The sequence below is a fragment of the Macrobrachium rosenbergii genome, chromosome 3, assembly GCF_040412425.1.
Source record: "Macrobrachium rosenbergii isolate ZJJX-2024 chromosome 3, ASM4041242v1, whole genome shotgun sequence".
In the NCBI taxonomy this organism is placed as follows: Eukaryota; Metazoa; Arthropoda; class Malacostraca; order Decapoda; family Palaemonidae; genus Macrobrachium; species Macrobrachium rosenbergii.
In genome coordinates, this window is record NC_089743.1 from 28,233,698 (window position 1) to 28,257,017 (window position 23,320).

Consider the following 23,320-nt stretch of genomic DNA (forward strand, 5'->3'; position numbering starts at 1 on the left):
AATATAACGTGATGAAATCTAGCCTCTTTGATGTTTTAACATAAAATATTTTAGAGTCAATATATATATATATATATATATATATATATATATATATATATATATATATATATATATATATATATATATATATATGTATGTAAATATATTCCATTGAGAACGTTTATAACTTTATAGCGGCAAAGTGTGTACACTAGAGACCGAACTTACTCCAAGAAAGCCAACAAACAAAAATACACAAACATACAAGAAATATGAACTCTCAATAAAACTCTCCGTAACAAGCGCATGCAAACTTCTCCACTGCAATTTACTTCGACGGCGAAAAAAAAGGAGAGGTGGTGAGGAAGGGGGAGGGGGAGGTCGCAGACAAAAAGAGGGGGGTAAAAAACACACATCGCATAAAACAAATTATAAAATCGCATGACCCTACGCACGAAATAATAAAAGTTAAACCCGCACCACGAAGCTGAAAAATGATAAAACTTGCAGCCAGCCGCAAAAGTTTGAAAACGGAAAAACTTGTTTGGTGTAGTAAATGATTCCTTCTGCGAAAGACGGTAATTGTGTTAGGGGACGAGACCTCAAGAGGGAGGAGGGCAGACACACATACAAGAAAAATAAAAGGCGGGAGAAAATTCGAAATGGATCCTCCCCATCTCTTCGGCGTAACCCCAAAATGATTCAATTTTTACGGAGGCTGGACTCTATGGCCACTCCTTTATCAAGATAAAAAGGGTGCTGACAGACATAACTGAGCTCTCTCTCTCTCTCTCTCTCTCTCTCTCTCTCTCTCTCTCTCTCTCTCTCTCTCTCTCTCTCTCTCTCTCTTGGCCTCGTAGATTGGGGGCAGCGTGTCTCGCTCACAACTGACGACCCGTGTTCAACTCTCGAAGCGGACGAGGAGAGAAGAGTGAATTAAGTACCTAGTTATTAGTCGACTCTTGTGGGTCGCATGTATGGTGAAGAAAGAGACTGGGCGAAGAAGAGAGATAAACCTCTAAATATGCGTGTTCACTGCTATCTCAGAAGCGTTTGCCATCAAAACGGAAGGGCCTCGACGAGGTAATCCTCACCTTAGTTGTGTGCAACCACTCATATGATATTCTTATAGTTTTCACTCGAATACCTACTGAATGACTCATTCACATAACAATGAGTTAGATACTACCTGCCTCATACCTGACAATCAATTGCATACCTATGAGTTCACTGCAATATGCAATAAAGAATGGTCTTTGGAAAACTTAAAGAAAACCTGGGTTTTGTTAAAGAAGACTCTTGGAAAGAATTACTTCCCCTTGCGCAACACCTCAAAACAGAACGATTATCTCTTGATCAAGATTTACTGGAAATGAACTCCTCTTGAGTAAGGCCTGTCGGGTAGAATGATTTTTCTCTCTTCTCGCCGCTATTACACGAACGACGGAAGAGTTCTCCCCTACTTAGAACTCAAAGACAAATACTGCACCTCCACAAAATAAAACTTGAATGTTTGTCGGCTAATCTATGACAGTTAAAATTGATTTGAGAAAAATAAAACAAAATAAGAACAAAACGTCACAACACCAGCATGACTTTCGCATCCATTTACGATTTAATTCTGAATTCAACACATATCATTAATACCTATGTTAAACCAAACACAGAATGAAATACATAGGGCCAAAACCACCTGTAACTGTAAAAAAGATGTAGCGCTACTTGATGAACTTACAGTATATCACTTTCCACTCATAAATAACAGACACAAGCCTACCAAGCAAAACTGCACTCAGCCATATATTTTCCCCCAGCTATCCTCTCAAGAAGTTCAAATTTAGGCGAAGGCTGAAAGTGGGCGTATTTATCATTTTTTATTTATCTATCACTCGAGTAGCAAAGTGATTTCTGGAATAACCGTCTCGCATTATGGCATTACCATCCATACCGCTTACATGACCTCCTCTTCCTTTCCAGAAAGCCTTCTCAAGAAACGCTCACTATTAGCCCATTCCAGTCAGTTACAAGAACAAGAACTTCGAGGGCGTCCAAGTTATTTCCCAGTGTGTAAGTTAAAAGGACGTGACGGGACCCCGATACAGGTCATGGAATATATTTGGTACCATAACTTTCCCGAGTGTTTCAGGCCAGCCAACCCCGCAGCCTTCTAGCGGCGTATATAAGTTAAGTGCTTTTAGGCGTTCCCAGTAATTTTCGTTGTTGATTGATGCCATGCGAACTGCCGGGAGGAAAGCCGGGGCTAGGAGGAGAGGAAGAGGGAGAGGGGGGGGGGAGGGAGGAGGGGGGGAAGGGGAGAGGGAGAGGGAGGTCAGTTGGGGTTAGATATTGGGGAAGAGGGAATATCCAAAGTTATGCCATTCATCCTACTTCACCTCAAAATTTATCCTTTTGCGTTAAGTATTCCCTCTGGCTACTCCTTCCAAACATGGAAAGAAAAGAAGAGGGAGAAGAAAGTTTGGTGGCATTACAATATTTTGCGACTGTTAGCTACATAAATCGCCTGGCCTCCAACTATTCACTAAAGAGTGGTAGGAATAACTTCGGGCACCAACGTCTAGCTTATAATTCATATACTTCCACGGAAGAAAACTTTTACCAATCAAAAGTAGCATAACCAATGGCATAAGGTTCAATTATACTTATTAGTAAATCTTCTGCATTATTGATTAACGTTATATTAAACACGTCGTTAGCCCCTTGCACAAGGAAAATATAGCAGAATTAATTAATCATTTCTTCTTTACGCGTACACTACTAATGGTAATAAAAAGGTGGAGTTTCTAGATAATACAACAACCTAAGAATAAGCATGTGGAAGTAAATGGTATTCATCAAATCTGTTTGACACCTCATTCAAAATAAAAACATATCTATAATCCAAAAAAACATTAAAGAACTTTGATTTTATATTACCTAGACCACAAAAATAACTAACCTGCACAACTGCCAACTCGAAAAAAAATCCCAAAGGCCAGACACTACACAGTTTCATACGTATTTTCTCTTCGTCCCACTAAAATACATAATCTTTGAGGGCAATGACCTGGTAGGGCAGCTCTGACATGCTCAATTTCTAGCTCGAGAGTGCACTGCCCCTTACAATGGACCCTAGTATAAAGGTGACAAGAGTTATTTTCCTTCAGCCCGGAATAAAGTGATTCCAGATGCTGTTCCCGCGAGAAAACCTTCCCCCTTGACCCTTCATTGCGCAAAAGCGACGCCTTTCATACTATTTCACGGAATACGCCTAACAGAGTTCCGCTGTGCAGAAACAACCTTCATCCATTCCACGCGCTGGAATATTGGAATACAAATGCGCAGCTAAATCCAAAGGCTAAATGCAGACAATGGATATCCTTCACACAATGTATACTATTAATGGTATGAATACTACGCATACAATACCCGTATTCAGTGGGGTACAAATATTCTGTTCCTACATTCGTTAACTGATATTGGCGTTACTGATACGAGGGAGACAAAACGAAAAAGTTGAGATGAACGAAAACTACTGCAACACGGCAAGAATATGTACAAGCAAAAGAGTGAGTCGAAATGCAAACAAGCGGAGACCATAGATTAAAAAATATATCTGAAACATAAAATTGACAAAAGACGAGAGACATAGATCGGGAAAACAGAACATGGGCATATGTGTATGTATGTGTGTGTATACATATACATATATATATGTACGTATGTATATATATACACATACACATATATATGCAAGAGCTAAACTGTTTCACACAATACAAATTGGAGAACGTATTACTCTAGTGGGCTGTACCACGGACAACGGGAAAGACATAGTGAAAGACAGAATGAGTGACAGTGCCACCCCTAGTGGCAGTGGACAGAGGTCACACGACCCATTAGTCACGGTCAACATTATGATCAAAGGAATCTCTCACGCTATAAATGCCACGAGAGAGAGAGAGAGAGAGAGAGAGAGAGAGAGAGAGAGAGAGAGAGAGAGAGAGAGAGAGAGAGAATAATTCCACTGAGTAAATTTATACTGCTCCCTTTCATATATAAACGTACATATGCCTTAATTAATTTTCTTAAATAAAACACACACGCGCGTGTGTGTGTGTGTGTGTGTGTGTGTGTGTGTGAGAGAGAGAGAGAGAGAGAGAGAGAGAGAGAGAGAGAGAGAGAGAGAGAGAGAGAGAGGGAATTTAAATCTAAATTCTTATTAGGAAAAGAAACCAGAAATTCACACACAGCTATATACGGAGGTACAGAAACAACGAAATGTCAGTTTTCCTGGCATAAGACGGAATAATTTTCCAAAGAGAGAGTGACAGACTGGAATTTATTGCTTACAACAACTAAATACATTAACCTTGGTCACTTCAATCCTTAAGCTTCCCAACATGTAAGGTCTCCTTTCAATTCTATAAATTCACTCTTCAAAGCAAGAGATCTCATCCTCCAACAAAATTTTCGGGCAAAATATTTCTCTTCGTTTCTTCCGAACTCCTCCTCCTCCTCCCCCTCCTGCTATCTCCTCATTCTTGTATTCTCAAGCGACTCCAATTAAGGTCAGGGATTTGCTCACTACAAGACGGCAAATTCTCAACTTTCACTTTAAAAGAAAAAAAGTCCGCTGAGGGACACCGTCTTATTAGGCTATTTCCTGCACTAAGACCCTCGTCAGATTATGGGAAAAGAGGGGGGAAAAGGGACGATGATCAGGGAGGGGGTGGTGGGGAAAGGAGGTAGGGTAAGCCCAGTGCGTGTGGGAGAAGGAGAACCAGAAACTAACAAATCCAATTACGAGAATCTTGAAATGACTGAACATCTACAGGAGTAGTATCATGGGCCAGGATCTTTCACAATGGGACTCCTTTCACGTGGTTTCGATTTCCTACATGTGAAAGAGAAGAGGAAGCGGGTTTTACCTACGACTACTATGTTTACTGCTTAGGAGGACTAGTTACATAGTAATAAATTCAAATGATAAACAACCACCACCACAACACTAACGTCTAATAAACATTATGAAAATAATAATAATAAATATCCCTGTTTAACCAGTCTCAAGCTGTGCACTTTAAAAGAACACGAAATGGATTTTAGATTTTTGTAAGAAAGAGCCGTATAAAAAATATCCACAGTGAATAACAAATACGGCTATCTCACACAATAAATCTAAAACTTCCTCAACATCAATGGTGCCATAAAATATTGATAATCTAAGGGACATATTATAGATTATATATATAGAAATCGCATGTTACCTTCTCAAAGTTGAGCAATTTTTATATATAACAAAGTTTTCATATACTGAAGTCGATGGCATTTATAGTCAATAGAACTTAAGCACCAAACTTATTAGGTATTGACAAAAAGAGCCATCAAGGGCTACAAGAATCAGTCAGCGCTACATCACCGAGGGAAATAAATCTTAATGATTCCAGGAAAGTTACGAAATATACATGTAAAGGATCAGATTAAATAAACTACAAGGAATAAGGTTAATTATAGAACACTAAGAGAAATAGGGCTGAATAAAGAATATATCACCACAGCAAAAACACACATACACACACACACACACACTGGTATTAACGTATTTCATATGTACAGACAAGATGCCTATAATTCACTGGGGTAAAGATACACTGCAGAATAACAAACAAATATTATAATAACGACGATTAAGGTTGTCATAATGACAACGAGAGAGAGAGAGAGAGAGAGAGAGAGAGAGAGAGAGAGAGAGAGAGAGAGAGAGAGAGAGAGGCGTTACGTTCCAAAGTATCATTGTCTAAGAGTGCTGAACAAATTCTAAAATCCGACGACGCTCCTTCAAAAAATAAACTCCGGTTCATTGGACTTATCCTGCCAAAGACGGTAATGAACCAAAGCTAGTATTTTAATCTCTCTCTCTCTCTCTCTCTCTCTCTCTCTCTCTCTCTCTCTCTCTCTCTCTCTCTCTCTCTCTCTCTCTTTTTGAAGGAAACTCTCACTTGCTGAATCATGTGTTCAATCTCATTCGACCACGAATGTGTCTTCATCGGAAGATAGACAATAACTCTAGAAAATATACATATACACACACACACACACACACACATATATATATATATATATATATATATATATATATATATATATATATATATATATATATATACATACATATATACATAAAGTATAGTTTAAAACACGCAATGGAAGAGCATTACAGAAATCTCACTTTAGAGTCACGGAGATTAACCTTTCGAAAGTTTAGACAATCATTTTTCTTTAATTTCGCTTTTCTCACTATCCAATATTTGAACAACTTTTTCACATAGCTGAACTGTTCCTTCAATATTTGAACAACTATTTTCATACTTTGTGAACTCTTACGAAACTCCTTTTGGGTCAACAGAGAACACTATTCAATTTGGTTTTAGCTCTCAGGGCCATTTCCGTTTCACAACTAAAATGATAACTCTCTCCCTTTTCTTTCTCTCTCTCTCTCTCTCTCTCTCTCTCTCTCTCTCTCTCTCTCTCTCTCTCTCTCTCTTAACCCCGTGAGCTCTGGGGTATCGGTACCTAATGCAATGCTGCACTGGAAGGAAAATTACGAGCAAATATTAGCCTTGCTATGAAAAGATTAGAGCCATATTTTCCTCCTAAGGCACTGCTTTTGCCTTGCCGTAACAACATTAGCTGTGCCTTATAAGAAATCTCAATTCAAGAATTTTAGTAAACACGAAAGCAAACTTGGGAGAAAACATCCTAGTTTTAGAACGTCTGAGTAGGACTGGTGCCTGGAAAGACATACCACACTGGTCAAGGGAGGGAGAGCACTTTATGAAGGAGTTATTCATTCTATCATTGCGTTACAGTGAATGAGAGCAAAGAAATGATAATATGGAAACTGATAAATGTGGAAACAGAATGGAGATTATAAAGATTATTTTATTACACATGATATTCTTCTTCCATACTTGCAAAATACATCATAATCATTAAATTGTTTTATCGTCGTTTTTATGTTTTTTTTTTCTATAATTTTTTTAGACTCCTTTATCGGTGAAGATGCAGGATAATTCGTTTCGGTTTTATCATCATTTCAAAAACGACTGATTTATCCACTTCAAATTACATTCTGCACTACGCAGGTATTAGACACCAAAAATTCGCAATTCTTACTTCTGGTACAGCGGTTTTACTGATATCGAGGTATTTTTATTAACTGTTTTTCAAATTAAAGTGTCACTAATGAAAACTCCGAAAAAAAAAGTTTGTAAGTGATAGACGAATAAATTTATTTTACGGCGAGTTTTTTACCTTTTCGTAAAAATCAAACACTGGCCTTAAAAACTAGACACAACATTAATTCCATGATTAAGTGATTAGGTTGCCAAGGGAGCACTGCCTTCAGGCTTTCCTAGAGCGTGGATAAAATAACGGCAATACCAATTACTACATATCAATCTCTTTGTCCATGTTAATTAGTGCATTTCACCAAGCCAGAGAATATTACGGCTGTCTCTAAAGTCAATGCTCCTGATTGGAGAAAATAATTCGAGAAAACATCATTGAAATAGACTTTTGTCATCTAAAGCATCGCTTATTTTCCTTAAAACCATTCCCGATCAATCTCATTATTTTCACCTCAACGCAGATGTGAATGTCGTTAAATGGTTTTACCACTTCTGTAAAGGCGAAAGAAAGTTTACATATTATGTAATACGTCAGTTTAGAGATGCTACATGGCAGGATATGACACAGGACTGCAAACTGATAACGAAATCAAATATCAGTTTCTGGCTTTTTGCATTTTGTTATCGCGTAGCGTTGAAGATGTGTTTATGTAAGGATTTATGTCAAATACAAAGGACATCACAAGGTACTTCAGTATCATAGCTAATGAAGATCTGATGAAAAACTGCGATTAATACTAATAAAACTGAAAAAAAAAACAAATTTGAGCATAGTGGTGGTGAATTTTTATACAATGATGAAAAAACTGTAAATTATATGTCACAGGGACGGCGACGTTCCATAATAACGATGATGACGGCAACGGCAAATAATAATGAACTATTTCTGTAGTTATTCAGAAACTATGCCAAAGGTGGTAAAATTTCTTTTCTGTCAGCCTGAAGAAACTAACAATTAGAAACTCGAAATAAATTTAACTGTATACAATCGAAATTAAAAGCCTACATGGAAATGCAGAAACATGCGAACCCACAAACTGCTGTTACATAATACTTGGGTAACTTCACCCCGCCCTCTCTCTCTCTCTCTCTCTCTCTCTCTCTCTCGCTCTCTCCTTTACATACTCGTATCTATATCCTGAGGATCGATTATTGAAAATCATATTAAAGGAAATGAGTGACCCCTTACGATTTGGTGGCCTTTCAAAATAGACCCCAAAACAACCCAATTTGAGTTACCTTCGCCACCTTCCCAAGATCAGTTACGCCCCGGCCAATGGCACCAAATCCAACAAAAGGGCTTAAAGTGTACGATAAATTCCGGCTTAATAGCCCATTACAGTCGAAGGGAAGGGGTCCTTTATGGTGGGTGGAGGAGGAGACCAGTTGGAGGAGCAAGAGGAGTAGATGTCCAAGATAGAAGCAAGAGGGAAAGGTGGGTTTCCTTTAGGGACAAGGACAGATGGCATCGAGGTGAGATGGTGGTAGGGACACAAAGGGCTACGGATGGATTGGAAGGGGGCAGGAGTGGGGGAGGCATCTCCAGGAAAGGTGAGGGAATGATGGTAACATAATGGGTTGATAGCAGAAGGAATCGTTGTCCAGACAATGATGGCCAACGAATGAGTCCTGGAAACCTTGGAAGTTGAGGCAAATGTCTGGACACGTGGCTTACGGTCTCACAACACCAAAACTGGGCAAAATGATTTATGTTATCTGTGGAAAAAAGTTACGAACATAATAACATTTCCTACAGAACGGTATCTAGAACTATGGAATGTTTTTTCAAACAAAAAAGACTAAAAATAAATTAGTGAGGTTTTAATTCTTGTGCCCGTGGTTAAACTCTTGCCAATAACCTGCAGCTTTCTTACTAAAAAATCCGCCTGAGAATTTAGAACCCTGAAAAAATTTACTTCAAATTCATCCGTTTGAAAAGACGTTAAAACAAATATAAATTTCAAAAACAGAAGCTGGTTGAAAAAAAAAAAAAATCTCCACCTTTATTTTGAGTGGGTGTTAAAAGCAGCACAGCTATACTCTCAGAAACCTCATTCCGAGAAGTAAAAACTGCACTGGTAGTTGTGATGAAAGAATTTCCCTCTTATAACTCACCTAAAAAATTATGTTTACGAATTTTCCAGCGAGCATTTCAACCTGCCAATGCACATATACTGGTATATAAATCAAATCGGTTCTGCATTTGCATAATGATATTCAACTATGTATAATTTTCCAAGAAATCCATTTGGAATTTTTAAAAACCCAGCAGAGAAGCGACGTCTGTTCTTTTGTATCTTTTTTGTTATAATAATTGCAGAATATAGAGTGATCTTTTTTGTTATTATAATTGCAGAATATAGATTGATCCAAACTTTTTTTAAGCACAATATAACCCTTCTTATCCGTGTTGCTATGGATGAGGGTACACAAGCAGTAATAATTACCAAGACAAGAAAATGCCTAATCAGATTTAAGCTCAGTACTTCTGTTCATAAAATTTTTTCGTAACAGCAAAATTAATCTTTGGAACGATATGATGCCTCTGAAATCTTAAGAAATGTCGCATTTAAACAAATAAAGACGGCTACTAAGTTGGGAATGTTGTTCAATAAAAGACAAGAGTTGAAATAATTTCGCCCAAGCTAATATGCGTACCTTAATTTTGTAAAAATAATCACTATTTTCAAGGCCTGCAGCAAGAAGTACTGTACATGAGGCACGATTTCGACATTTGCTTTGTTTGTACATGCAATAGCAAATAGCAATAGAAAATGGAACAATAGCATTTATTCACAGGGCAGAGCAATTGTCTACAAAAATACTTATAAAAAGAACTTCATTTCAATAATATCGACAGCTTCTCTATTACAAATGTTTTCTCCACCCGATACAACGGATTCTAAGTCCGGCTTATTATAATATATATGTATATGTATATGTATATATATATATATATATATATATATATATATATATATATATATATATATATATATATATATATATATATAATGTTAAATGAAACAACCTCCGTTATTAGTATGAGCCTTTTTTCCTTTCAAAACGGACCTTGCATAAGCTTGCTTTTATATATATATATATATATATATATATATATATATATATATATATATATATATATATATATATATAAATATACATACATACATACATACAGACATGTATATATACAGTATATACATACATACAGACATTATATATATATATATATATATATATATATATATATATATATATATATATATATATATATATATATACATACATATATATATATATATATATATATATATATATATATATATATATATATATACTGTATATATATATAATATAAATATATATATGTATAAGTTCTGTAAGTTTCATTCTGAACGCAAAAAAAAAAATATTTGAATAATAGCGGAAGTTGTTTCGTTTGTACCCAATAAAATTAGTCACGGTATCATGGTATAAAAATAGGTGATCAAAAGCGTTGTGCCAATCTTACATTTCTTTTGGATACCGATGCTGAAATGATTATTTCATTCCCCCTAAAACATCTGAACACTGCAAGGTGAACTCTTGCAGTAAAAAGCCATAGGCCCACCTTACAGAAAAGTTTTATTGCAGTGAAGAGTATATGAAGAGCGGGTTCCTCCATCCAATTCATTTCCAGAATGCGGAAGCCTACTTTTCCTCCACGCCTCCTGAATCACTTAACATGACCCCGTTACGGGAAGTTTATCGTCATCTGATTAACCACAAGTGACAAGGTCACCATCTACTTGCTGTACTAAAGTTTGTTTATAACCAATAAAACTACTCTGTAACGTTTTTCATATTAGTTACACGGCATTTTTAATAATCTAAAACAGCTTCCATTTTCTACTTACTGTCACCACTAGGAATGGGATTTGAAATACAGTTTTCAATACGTTCTATAAAAAATAAGGCATTTTTTCCAAATCTTAAAATGATTATATATGCTCCTAAACATTTTTTATCCAATAGCCGCAATCCACTTCCCAAAGATGGAAGAAACGCCATATATTTGTATATATACTAACTGAATCCTTTTATTTATTATACTGCATGACCATCTTATTAAACATTTCCATTTTAGAAAGAAACAGTTACATATTGAAAATGTAACATCTCGTTCACACTCAGAACTGAGTCCGGTATTCGCACCCCAAAATCAAATGATATAGTCAGGTAGCGAAAGGATTACCCAATTACAATGCTACGATTAATAAACTGGAATATGAAAAGAAATATCTTGATACGGACTTGTAACTGGATGCGGAGGTGAACGCCAGGGCATATTAATACCGATAACTTCTGTACCAAAGTACATGAGAGATTAAAATAGTGGTCTAAGTGGTAACACCTCCTCTTATTTCCCTTTCCGGGTTCGAATTCCACCTCAAAGGGAAAGAAGTTCTTTATTTCTTATATGAATTCGAATCTTGTAGTGATAAGCGTACCTAGAAAGTGTAAAGAAATCGTGAAATTAAAAAAATCGCTGTGGCTATCAAATGTTCATAAATCTACACATCGATTTTGTTTAGCAATGACTGAGTTTCATTTACGCGATTTAGACAGCTATGCCGATCGGGGCCTAAAAAAAAAAAAAAAAAAAAAAAACTCTTTCTCTCGTCACAATCAGCCTCACATCGGAAATCCATCAAGGCCCTCTACAAAAATCTAATCCGTATCAGTGCTAGATCAATCCTACTCCCTTCAGTTATTCGCAACTCATCTATCATCCTGGCTAGGACCCTTAATTCAATCAGTTTTTTCTAGCTTACATTTCTTTTCAGTAAGAGATAAGAATATCAAGTGTGAAACTATCACGAAAACAATCACAGCCGTTTAACTAAGGGCAACAGTGTTTTCGGAGTTTGTCAACAAAGTGTAACACAAGTTTATAAAATAATAATATATATATATATATATATATATATATATATATATATATATATATATATATATATATATATATATATTAGTTGATATAAACATGGGTGAACGCGCATCATATACATACATTTTATATGTATGTATGTATGTATGTATGTATGTATGTATGATGTATTATGTATACAGTATTTACGTCTGTCTGTACCTTAGTATGTATAGCCCAAATCTCAACACCAAATATAGGAAACCTTTACAGTTTCGAAAGCAATACAAATGAAGTAAGTTTATATAACAGACATAAAATTAAAAAGAACTTTTGCTAAGTGCGGAAATATCATTGAACTTCACGTTGTGTAGAAATTCTCTCTCTCTTTCTCTCTCTCTCAGAGCAAACTAAGAATACGGTCATTCAGGCGAATATTTTTCACAAATCCGACCTTTTAAAAAGCGCACCTTTATTTTTCTGCCCTGTCAAAATCCCCACTGGATAGCAGAGACGGAAATGGTGGGGGTTTGGGAAACATGGGAGAGGGGTATGAGGAGGAGGAAGAGAAGACGGTAAGAAACATACTGGAGGAGGAGGAGGAGGAGGAGGAGGAGGAGGAGGAGGAGGAGGAGGAGGAGGAGTAAAAAAGGCGGTGGAGGAACAGGGGGGGTATTACCCCTGTTTGGAGAGAAACTAGGGAAGGGGAACCAAGGGAGGTGGACTGAGGAAGGGGTACATTTGCAGTCTTTTTTTTTTCTTTCCTTTTCTTTCCCTCCTCCTCCTCCTCCTTCCTCCTCCTCCTCCTCCTCCTCCTCCTCCTCCTCCTCCTCCTCCTCCTCCTCCTCTTCTTCTTCTTCTTCTTCTTCTCCTCCCAGCAAGGTTTTCGTCTGCCGCCCTCAGCAGGAGGTGTTCTACGTGACTTCAAGGAAAATCACCCCCGAACGAAAATGGCCTCCCGTCGCCAGCTGTGCTAAAAATGAATCGTAACCGGCCGTGTCAAGCCGTTTTTCTAGCCCTCGCCGGAACATCGGAAAAGGGACCAATATTCGGGGCCTTTGAGAGATTAAATCTGAACAGAAAATCCATTTACACTTAATGGCGTATCTCTATTCCATATTAATGCTTCCTCACTAGTACTATATTACCTTGACCAGTTACATATAAAATATCAAACAATTATTAGGTAGGCCGAAGCAGCAAGTAATTTGCTGAATATTTTGTCTGTGTTCAAATCTTATTCGAAATTTACTTTACAGCCGCAAAAACCTCACAGATCAATTCCAAAAGTGATTTTAAATTGTGCGATTTTATTATTAATCTGACGGACTTCTTACTTTAACAAGGCTTCAGGTAATATTTCTGGACTGAAAATACCTGTAATCGTTCAGTCATAATATACATGATAAAATATAAAATGAAATCACACTTAATATACATGGAAAAAAAAAAGGCTACGTAGAGGCCTATACACAAGCCCTAAAAAATATAAGCAAAAATATGTCCCAAACCCAACACGAAATAAAATGGATAAAAGCAAAAAACGCCCTGGCTACCTGACCTGCACGAGTATAATAAACGACGTCAATTCCGTCAAGAACCAAAGACAAATTTCACTCGATGACTTTTTCCCCTCAGAGCCACCATCATTTTCGTTGCAATAATCAATTCTCAGTGATAAGAGACAAGGGTCGTCCACTGGCAATAAGAAATATCTGTCCCTCAGTTCTATCAGGTACCGGAAAAACAAAACTAAGTGAAACCACTGATTTTGATCATTCTTCCTCCATACTTCATAATCTTTTCACGTTACCACAATTGGAACACAAACAGTTTCGCGACGAATAAGAGAATAGAAAAATAGAAATAGACAATAAAATCTCTTCTTTTCAATTCCTTATCCCGACTATCACACGGAAATATCTATGCTTTTTTAATCGGAATCTACATCCATCTCTCCTGTTCTCTATTTTTTTTTTAAGTAAAGTTTCTACACATCTCGCAGACGCTATTTCTTTTTCCAGTTTCCTCTACACTATTTTCCCAAATTCTCTTCTCTTTGAGCAGCTGTTGCAGCGCTCATCTCCTCATTTGTATCCAACTCAAAGGCGCTCTCTCTCTCTCTCTCTCTCTCTCTCTCTCTCTCTCTCTCTCTCTCTCTCTCTCCTTTTTAAATATAAATATATATATATATATATATAGTATATATATGTATATGTGTATATATATATATATATATATATATATATGTATATATATATATATATATATATATATATATATATATATATATATTATATATATGTATATATATGTGTGTATACACACAGCCACAAAGGCCCTCTTAACGTTAGATTATATATACCATGGGAATACCTTCCACCCAGGGGAATTATGGGATGAATATATCTAGCCCGCTCAAGATGAGAACTTGTGTCCTTTGATTTTGACACCGAGATAACATGGACTTATCCAACCGGCTGCCTCGACAGCCGAATGGATAGTCCATATTTTCACTGTGTTAAACTTAAACGGTCTAGGGTCAAAACCTGATCAGTGCGCATGCACTTATCATATGTAATTTCCTCTGATTGTAAGTTCTCTGAGTATTTTATAAATCGTATACGTATAAATTACAAAACTATAATTATATATATACATATATATAGTATGTATATATATTAGTTCAAATAGTTTTTTCTTCACAGCATGTATACACCCTACATTTTTAATTACTCGTTATAACCATCATAGGCTTAATGTCAATCATATGAATCTGTTTTCGGTAAATCTGCATTCACTCTCTAGATATCTTCCATACCTAATTCACAAGGCCCATTTTTTCTAGCGGGATCGACACAGCAGAGCTGACCCATTTGATTTATGAATGTTTGGTCTGATGACCTGCCACTGGATTTGTAAATATCAAAGTACTCCCCGAGAAACATTGCATAGCAGGTCATGCTGCCGCGCGGTCTCCTCCGATGTTTCCTTTGAACGGCCAAAATAAAAATTTCAAAAAATCTTTGTGCTTTGAACGGCCATTTTTCTATTGTTTGGAAATGACTCTTTCCATTTGCAACTAGACTGCAATTATATCTCTTTTCCCAATTCTTCCTTATCATATAACACTATTCCTCTAATACTACAGCCATGAGTTACATCCCTATTTATTTTTTACCTCATACCTTGTTTTTATTGTTTCTGTATGAAATGGACTAGGCAGAGGGACCGCTACTTGTCCAAGAAGTTTTCATGTGAAAATAATCCTGGCAAAAATTTTTATTAGACTATAACTAATAATTCATATGGAATAACTGACAAAAGAGATCGAAGTCTGCTTTGATCATTCCTTCATGACATCTACTCCGACAGTTACGGAATTCTTTGACCTCCTCTGAGTTTCCCGAATCATAGCACTTTCCTCGCGGTGACAGCGCTAGATTTGGTCAGACATGGCTGACTCGTCTTTTCACGCAAAAGGTACTGCATCGTTCTTCACATGCCACTCCTCTCCTCTGCGAGCTGAAACTAGAGTGAAACAGAAGAGAACCAGCTTCTCAACTAAATGAAAGGAAGATATTACATGCAGGGGAAGAGAGAGAGAGAGAGAGAGAGAGAGAGAGAGAGAGAGAGAGAGAGAGAGAGAGAGAGAGAGAGAGAGAGAGAGAGTCTTGTAGAACAGAGAAACACAACGTTGAAACCTATTTGCTGCTTTTGTGAAATTGGATAAATATTCCCTAGAACTTCTTGGGTCCACTTGCTTCACAGAACATTTAATTGTTCTAATTGTCATGGCCCTTCAGTTTCTTTACATCAAGCTATTGCCAAGTTACTCTAATTATTGTCCTCTTAGAGGGGAAGATAATCAACACTCCATTCATAAACCACTAGAGAAACAATTTCTTTAAAGATCATTCTGTTTTATGGAGTCATCTTACTCTGGCTTTCGTAGGGTAATTCAATACCAACTATAGCAAAATCCACCGCTCTTTGCAGCTAAGCCACGCCCACAGCTTACGTCACAACCATTCCCTGAAGCTGATTGGTTGGCAATGGTTTCGAAAAGTTGGTTAATCTGTGGTTCTTTTAATCTTCAGTAATTTTGCAATGGCTGTTTTACCGAACTAAAATAAGTTCTACTGATTATCAAAAGGAAACGTTATATTATCCCCTGAAATAAAATCATAATACACATCTCCCTAAAAATGGTAAAAAAATAGGAATATATGAATGAAATCTGGAGTGTTCCTCGATGCTGCAATGTTGTGTTTCGTAAATGAGGTTCAGCTGACCTTGGAGGTGACACGGAATGTTTGCGTTCGAATCGGTTCACTTGAATTACAGGACAATGATAATTACGTCTGATACTGCCAAGCGTGTTCGCCATTCTAAATTTAAACACAAAGACTTTCTCAGAGCTATGCAGACTGGCATTTCATACTGATTTTAGGATATTTTACTACATTTTAAGTCATAAAATCGATTTCCTTGCAATCGTTTACACATTCGATGGGATGACAAGCAGTGACTGCATTCTACTGAACCAGAATATGCCTGTGTTAGACTTAAAGTTACAGTATGATAGGCTATACGAGTCATGCTGGATATAATTGCTGAGAAATTTGTTAGGGACATTATCTCCTTTCGAAATAACAGGATCATAAAAGACGACGTAGACCTATAATGTCCTACGTCTTTTGGTTGGTTTGCGCAGCTTATGACGTTTGGATTAAAGGCCTGTCTTATATTCAGCCGTTTTATTGTAGTTATTGTTGTGGTTATTCTTGTTTTTGTTGCTGCTGTTATGTGCTTATAGTATATTTGAACAATTTTCATATAGTAGCCTAACATTGCAGAATAAACATAGACCTATTCATAAAATACTAGTGTAAATGATTATCTGCCTACTGTCGTTAACTGAAATTTAGTCATTTGTTTTAAATACAAGTAATCGAGATCTGAATGAATATAGTCTTCGCTAGAATATTCTCCTAACAAGAGAGAGAGAGAGAGAGAGAGAGAGAGAGAGAGAGAGAGAGAGAGAGAGAGAGAGAGAGAGAATTTACTGACTCTTATGTATCCTTTTGTCCATCAGGGTAATCTACAAGAATGCCCCCGAAAGCAAAACGATTCATGGGCTACTCGCAGACTGGTTTGGATCATCTCATACACAACTTTTTCAGCTATCATTTATTTTTTCCTTATTTCGTTAAGTATCTTATGATGCCTTCCTACCATAGCCTTCATTTTCATAGATATGCTACAGCAACCTTATATTTACTCATCACCACAGTAATATAATTTGTTACCCTTTTTGTAAATATATTTTCAATATAATTCACGGAGAGCAGTTCGATAGTTGTGTGTATTTTATTCTCTGTGGTATAAGTGGCGTTACATTTACTATGGCCATCGATGCAAGCACACATGTATGTGCACATGTACATGCTTATACGTGTACATTTCATCGTATGCATATACGTTATATATCGTATGGTCGGAGCTACTATATTAATCAAAATCTACTCTATTTCCAACAGATACGGGTGGAAAACTATTTGCCATAAGAACTGACATGTGGGTCCATGCCCTATCATTGTCTCAAAATATAAGAATTTGATGTGTAGGCCCATGCCCTGTCATTGCCTCAAAATATAAGAATTTTATATGTAGGCCTAATCTCACAATGATATTAACATTTGACACGCAGGATTATGATGAATTAATACCCTAATATCGGAATTGGCTGCATAAGTCTATGCTTCATTTCAATTATTGTGGTCTATATGGAATCGCTTATGTAGGCCAACACCAATTAAAAAAAAAAAAAGATGCTTGTGTATTTAGGCTGCGCATGATCAAAAGAAAAAAAAAAGGATGCGCAGACAGAATGATCCAAGATCTTCATAATGGTATATAATTTTATATATCTTTTATCGGAGATATCAATCGCACACTTCACAACTCCGCGAACTCAAATCTGTGGTATCATCATTCATGCACGAATCTCAACAATACCGGACGGAGTCAAATCCGTACTGTAATCATATGGACTGTTAACTAGCGTGACGTCATTCCCCTTTCGAGAGCTAGCCAATCACTGGCGCGTAGTTTGGCGGGGCTTAGCTACGAAGAGTCATGGATTTTGCTATAGCAAATTCACACAAAATAAACTCGTCAAATAAAACTACATAAAAATATGTTTAAAATGAGGTAAATACATAAGGACCCGATAGGTCAATTTCCAAAAATAAGAGTAAGAAAAGCCACTATTCAACTGAACAAGGAATAGTTACAACAAGAGTAGCACGCACACAATATAAAATACAGTAAATACCGTATTATTCCTAATACAGTTCCTCTCAATTTGCGTAAATGGTACACTGACCCGAGGATGAGGAAAGACGACTCCTTGAAATGAAAGTTCCGTTATTACAGCCTCTTTCTTCACTCTTATTCAGTTGCCAAATTTCTCTTTATAATTTTACCCACCGAAATGCATCCAATTATTCTTCTTTTACTCCCATTTTATCCCGTAATCCTTTTTTTCATTATTCTCTTCTTACCCTTTTTCCTTTCACTCCAATCTACCTCTACAATTTCCACAGGGCTTAATACTCCTTCCCATTTCTAATTCTCCCTCTTCTTCTCCCACCCAATTTTATTTCGTCCTTTCCAAAAACTAATTGGTTTACGCTTCAACTCTACCTCTCCTTTTCCTCATCACACATTCCTTGTGTCTCAATCATTTCTTTAATGTCCATTCCTGGGTATTTTTTCTCATCAACTCCAATAACTGTTAGGGCAAAAGTTTCTACAGTGGATATTTCCGCAAATGTTTCTCATGGAGATAATTCCAGGGCAAACACCTCAAAGGTATTTTAGATAACGAAGGTTTTTAGATAAAGGTATTTTAGATCAAGAAAGATCTTAAAAGAAAAATACCTATCTGTTTACTTTCAAGCACTACTAAATTATATGGGCATAACCATTCGAATTTCACTTCGTTTCCTAGCGAAATATGTATTTTAACTTTTCCGGTGACAATGTAAAGGTTTAATCTAAGACAATTCAAATACCTTACGCTTCCTTTACAGCGAGAGAAACTATTATCGAAATTTTCTCGTGGGTAAAATAGACATTTGTATCTAAACCTACTTACCAGTTTCAAAAATCCCCATCTAATTGACGTGCCCTGCCCGAGTTCTTTCTTATATTCTCATTCTACTGAAATATTCATTTTTATTCAAACAACGATTCTAAACAGCTTCAGTGGCAACTTTCACATTACTTTCCACTTCTCCTATTTCGACTCCTTCCCATTTCAGAGGATAAAGCCCCTCTCATATCTCTCCACACCAACTCAACCCGCTGCCTCCTTTTGTTACACACACAGATACGTCTCTATAAAGAAAGCGACGATGCTGTGTATACACATATACTTCTATATACGAGAGGCAGTCATTGTTCAAAATGGTCTCATCAGCATTGGAGTTGGCCATTGTTGGTTTTTGGGACTGACAGGGAGGCAGGAGGCGCAGGAAGGAAGGAAAAGGGATACCAATACCTCCTCTCTCCATTCGATGGGGTTCACATCAACAAGGCAAAACCCAAGTCTTTTTTTTCTTTTAACGAATGTTGCTCTCTCTCTCTCTCTCTCTCTCTCTCTCTCTCTCTCTCTCTCTCTCTCTCTCTCTAATGGGATTCCATTTCTTATCCTTACAAGAAATTTTGTAGCTAAGTTTAGTGGATGAACGACTGGAGTTCTGATAAAAACCTTTCATAATTAGTCAGAGATTCTTAGGATAATTTTTTTTTCCTTCACTACCAATCTTCATTTCTCTTCCCCGTAACAGCGTAAAAGAAGGAATTTCTTATTTGGAACGATAAATCACCACCAGCCTATTTCATGCTTTCATAAAACAACAACGGGTCACCCATGATCAAGATGGACTCTAAAAACTAATTAAAATGATTAAGAGGTTCAAAAATTCAATCAATAATCTTTCAATATACCTGAAAGTACGAACAACAAAGAGAGAGAGAGAGAGAGAGAGAGAGAGAGAGAGAGAGAGAGAGAGAGAGAGAGAGAGAGAGAGAGAATTATTTTTAGGGGAAGAGTAAACGTCAAATATTACTCAATGATCAGAGGGAAAAGGATTACCTAACGGAAAAACAAAAGACAAATTTGATTTACCAATAACAACATTACTAATGATAATAATTAATAATGATGATGATTAATACATAAAAATAGTAAACAAATGTAAGAAAAAAGAAAAAAAAGCGAAGATATACTGTCACCGGCCATCATGGTATCTATTATTAACATTGAAACCCGTCCATACGTCATAGTTATTGATTACCGTTGCTCAATACTGAATTCCGTCAGCAGCCGACTGATGAATCATTAATGAAGGCTGCAATCATTGCATTCAGTTGGGCATTATCAGTGGCTTTGGTTTCATTTCTTCCTTTGTGGCATTTGGTTTGTTTGTATTTCGGGCAAGGGCCTGGGGGGTATGGGGAAGAGGGATAATTGAGGCTTGTTCGTTATTCCCTTTTCCATTATCCCACAACGTTGCAACTGCCAAGCTGCTGAGAGACTTTATTTTGATTTTGAGCCCAAAAAAAAAAAAAGAATGAAGAACCTAAAACTGTGTCTAACAAGACAACATGGTTGTTGTTCAATTAAAGGTATACAAATCAGTGTAGCAATTCCAACATTTAAGGCTAAAAAGAAGCATCAGGCGTATGCAACTGTGTCTAGGAAAAATAGAATTATTACATAATTCCCACTGGTGAGGTTTGCAAACAAAAATTCTTTTCACACTTCATGTGTTTTTGTTTTCTTCCATCCATCATTTCCTTTAGACATAAAGCTAAAATATCGCTATAAACAAACATCGTTAGACTAATTTTTCCCATCCAAAAACTATTTCAAAAGACGAAGAAAAATGCGGACAAAAAAATGACTAGAAGTTTTAGAATACAAAAAAGTATGAATTTTAACTTTAGTCTCGCCGTCGTGAGATTCTTTGCAAAAACTATAGGGTAAAAGGCAATTTAAATTACATTTACTAATATGCACCCCCGAGTAAAATTTCAGCTCTGGTTTAAAGAACAGGATGAGCGAATTTTTTTTTTTTAAAGTCTTCCATGTAAACGATTTTGAAACATGGTCTTACAGGGGAATGTAGAAAGCGAAACAGGCGGACTGGATTAAAAGCAAGAATACACTTAAGAGGCAGAGCATGAATAATTTGGGAGGAAAGGAAAACAGTCAGTAAATCTGACATCTTGTACGGTTCGGGGACAAGGATGTTCCTGCCGTTCCTCGAGCCTACAACACCAAATACAAAATTGGCTTTCGCATAAAAACGAAGTTAGAATAAAACTCTCGGTAGCGTTGGGCCTTTTTCCCTACACCATGTGACTCCCATCACCCCAACTATCTCGTCTCCTCTGAATCTTCACAAATGGACGTTTTACCAACATTTATTTCCTTTTATATGACTGCATTTACTCGACTTCCTTTTTGAAACTTCCACGCTTGTTGATTTTTCTTTCGTTAACAATTCTATCTCCTCAGCAGAGCAATAACATCATCCACTCCTGGTCCCCTTTGCTTTCGCAACTCATCCTTACACTCCCTTATATCAATAAACTCCCTTACTTTGTCGCCCTTTTATTGAGCCATTCGTTTGGCAACTTTACTTTGTCCCTCAATCGTCGCTTCCTCCCTTCTAATACATCAACTTTACCATCCACTGCATTTTTACGCTCTTCAACTATCTTCACCCTTTCCCAGCCGATTCTCTCTCTCTCTCTCTCTCTCTCTCTCTCTCTCTCTCTCTCTCTCTCTCTCTCTCTCTCTCTCATCTACTACCCTGGGCTCACTAGCCAAAATATTTTCAATCTGTTTTTACATGAAAACATGCTATTGTTGACCTTGTTCATTTCAATTCGTACTATTTTACTAAAACCACTTATTAGTAGTTATTTCAATAGGATAACCCTAAGTAATGCACCTCCTATCTACGGCCTCACTCTAAAAGACGAACTCTATCGTGAAGGATCCTCGGAAAGCATTCCAGGCAGTCCCCCCCTTTCTTGTCATGGCATATTCAGATACGGGATTTCATTTATACACAAACTCATAAAAAAACCACACAGATACACAAACTATAAACATGTCACTCTTGAAAAAAAACCTTCACTTTAAATTTACGTTTACCTAGCTTGTCATACATTCTCCTCTGGTAAAACTGCAAATAGACATTTGAAGAAATCTTTTTAGTTCAGATTTTATTTTCCATCTACCTAAGAATGCTTAACGTGAAAATTGACGTACGAATTCAATATCACTCTAACTGGACGCATACACATAAACAAACACACACGCACACAAATATATATATATATATATATATATATATATATATATATATATATATATATATATATATATATATATATATATATATATATATACTATAACTGTATATACACACACACACACACACACACATATATATATATATATATATATATATATATATATATATATATATATATATATATATATATATAACTGTACACATACACATAAACAAACACACACACACACAAATATAAATATATATATATATATATATATATATATATATATATATATACACACACACACACATACATCTATACATATACATATCATGCACAAAATACATTTTAACATACACACTAAAGTATAAGTATATTGTTTACATTCAAATGTTTAAATTCAGGGCTCCTGGATGAACAACAAATTATGAGCAAAAAAGGGTTCCCAAACGTCCAAGGAGAGCATGTCTAATGCTTAAATTTTTTCATGTAACCTATTCTCACTTATTCTGACCTTGCAACACATTTGTGAATTAATGTCTCCTTGCAACACATTTGAGAGCTTATGTCTTTCATTAATCAAGGAATCTTTCTGTCTCCCTCTCTCCAAAAAGAAATTCTTCCACCTCCGACATTCAATCTTCTCTTCCTGCACTCAGTTATTCACTTCTTTCCCTTTTTTAATTTTCTCCCAGCAACTTTCCTTTTTTCTCTACCCCTCTCTACGATCCCACCATTATTTCTCACTCTCTCTCTCTCTCTCTCTCTCTCTCTCTCTCTCTCTCTCTCTCAACATCATACATCCCTTCAACCTCCAACAGTTCATTTCCCTTGCTAAGATATTTTCAAT

General features: G+C 36.5%; 1 protein-coding gene across 9 annotated transcripts in view; it reads right to left on the reverse strand.

Moving 5' to 3' along the window:
- Positions 1 to 23,320, reverse strand: part of Lar (tyrosine-protein phosphatase Lar) — a 1,190,865-nt gene that overhangs the window by 814,110 nt on the left and 353,435 nt on the right. The gene's annotated exons all lie outside the window — the stretch shown is intronic.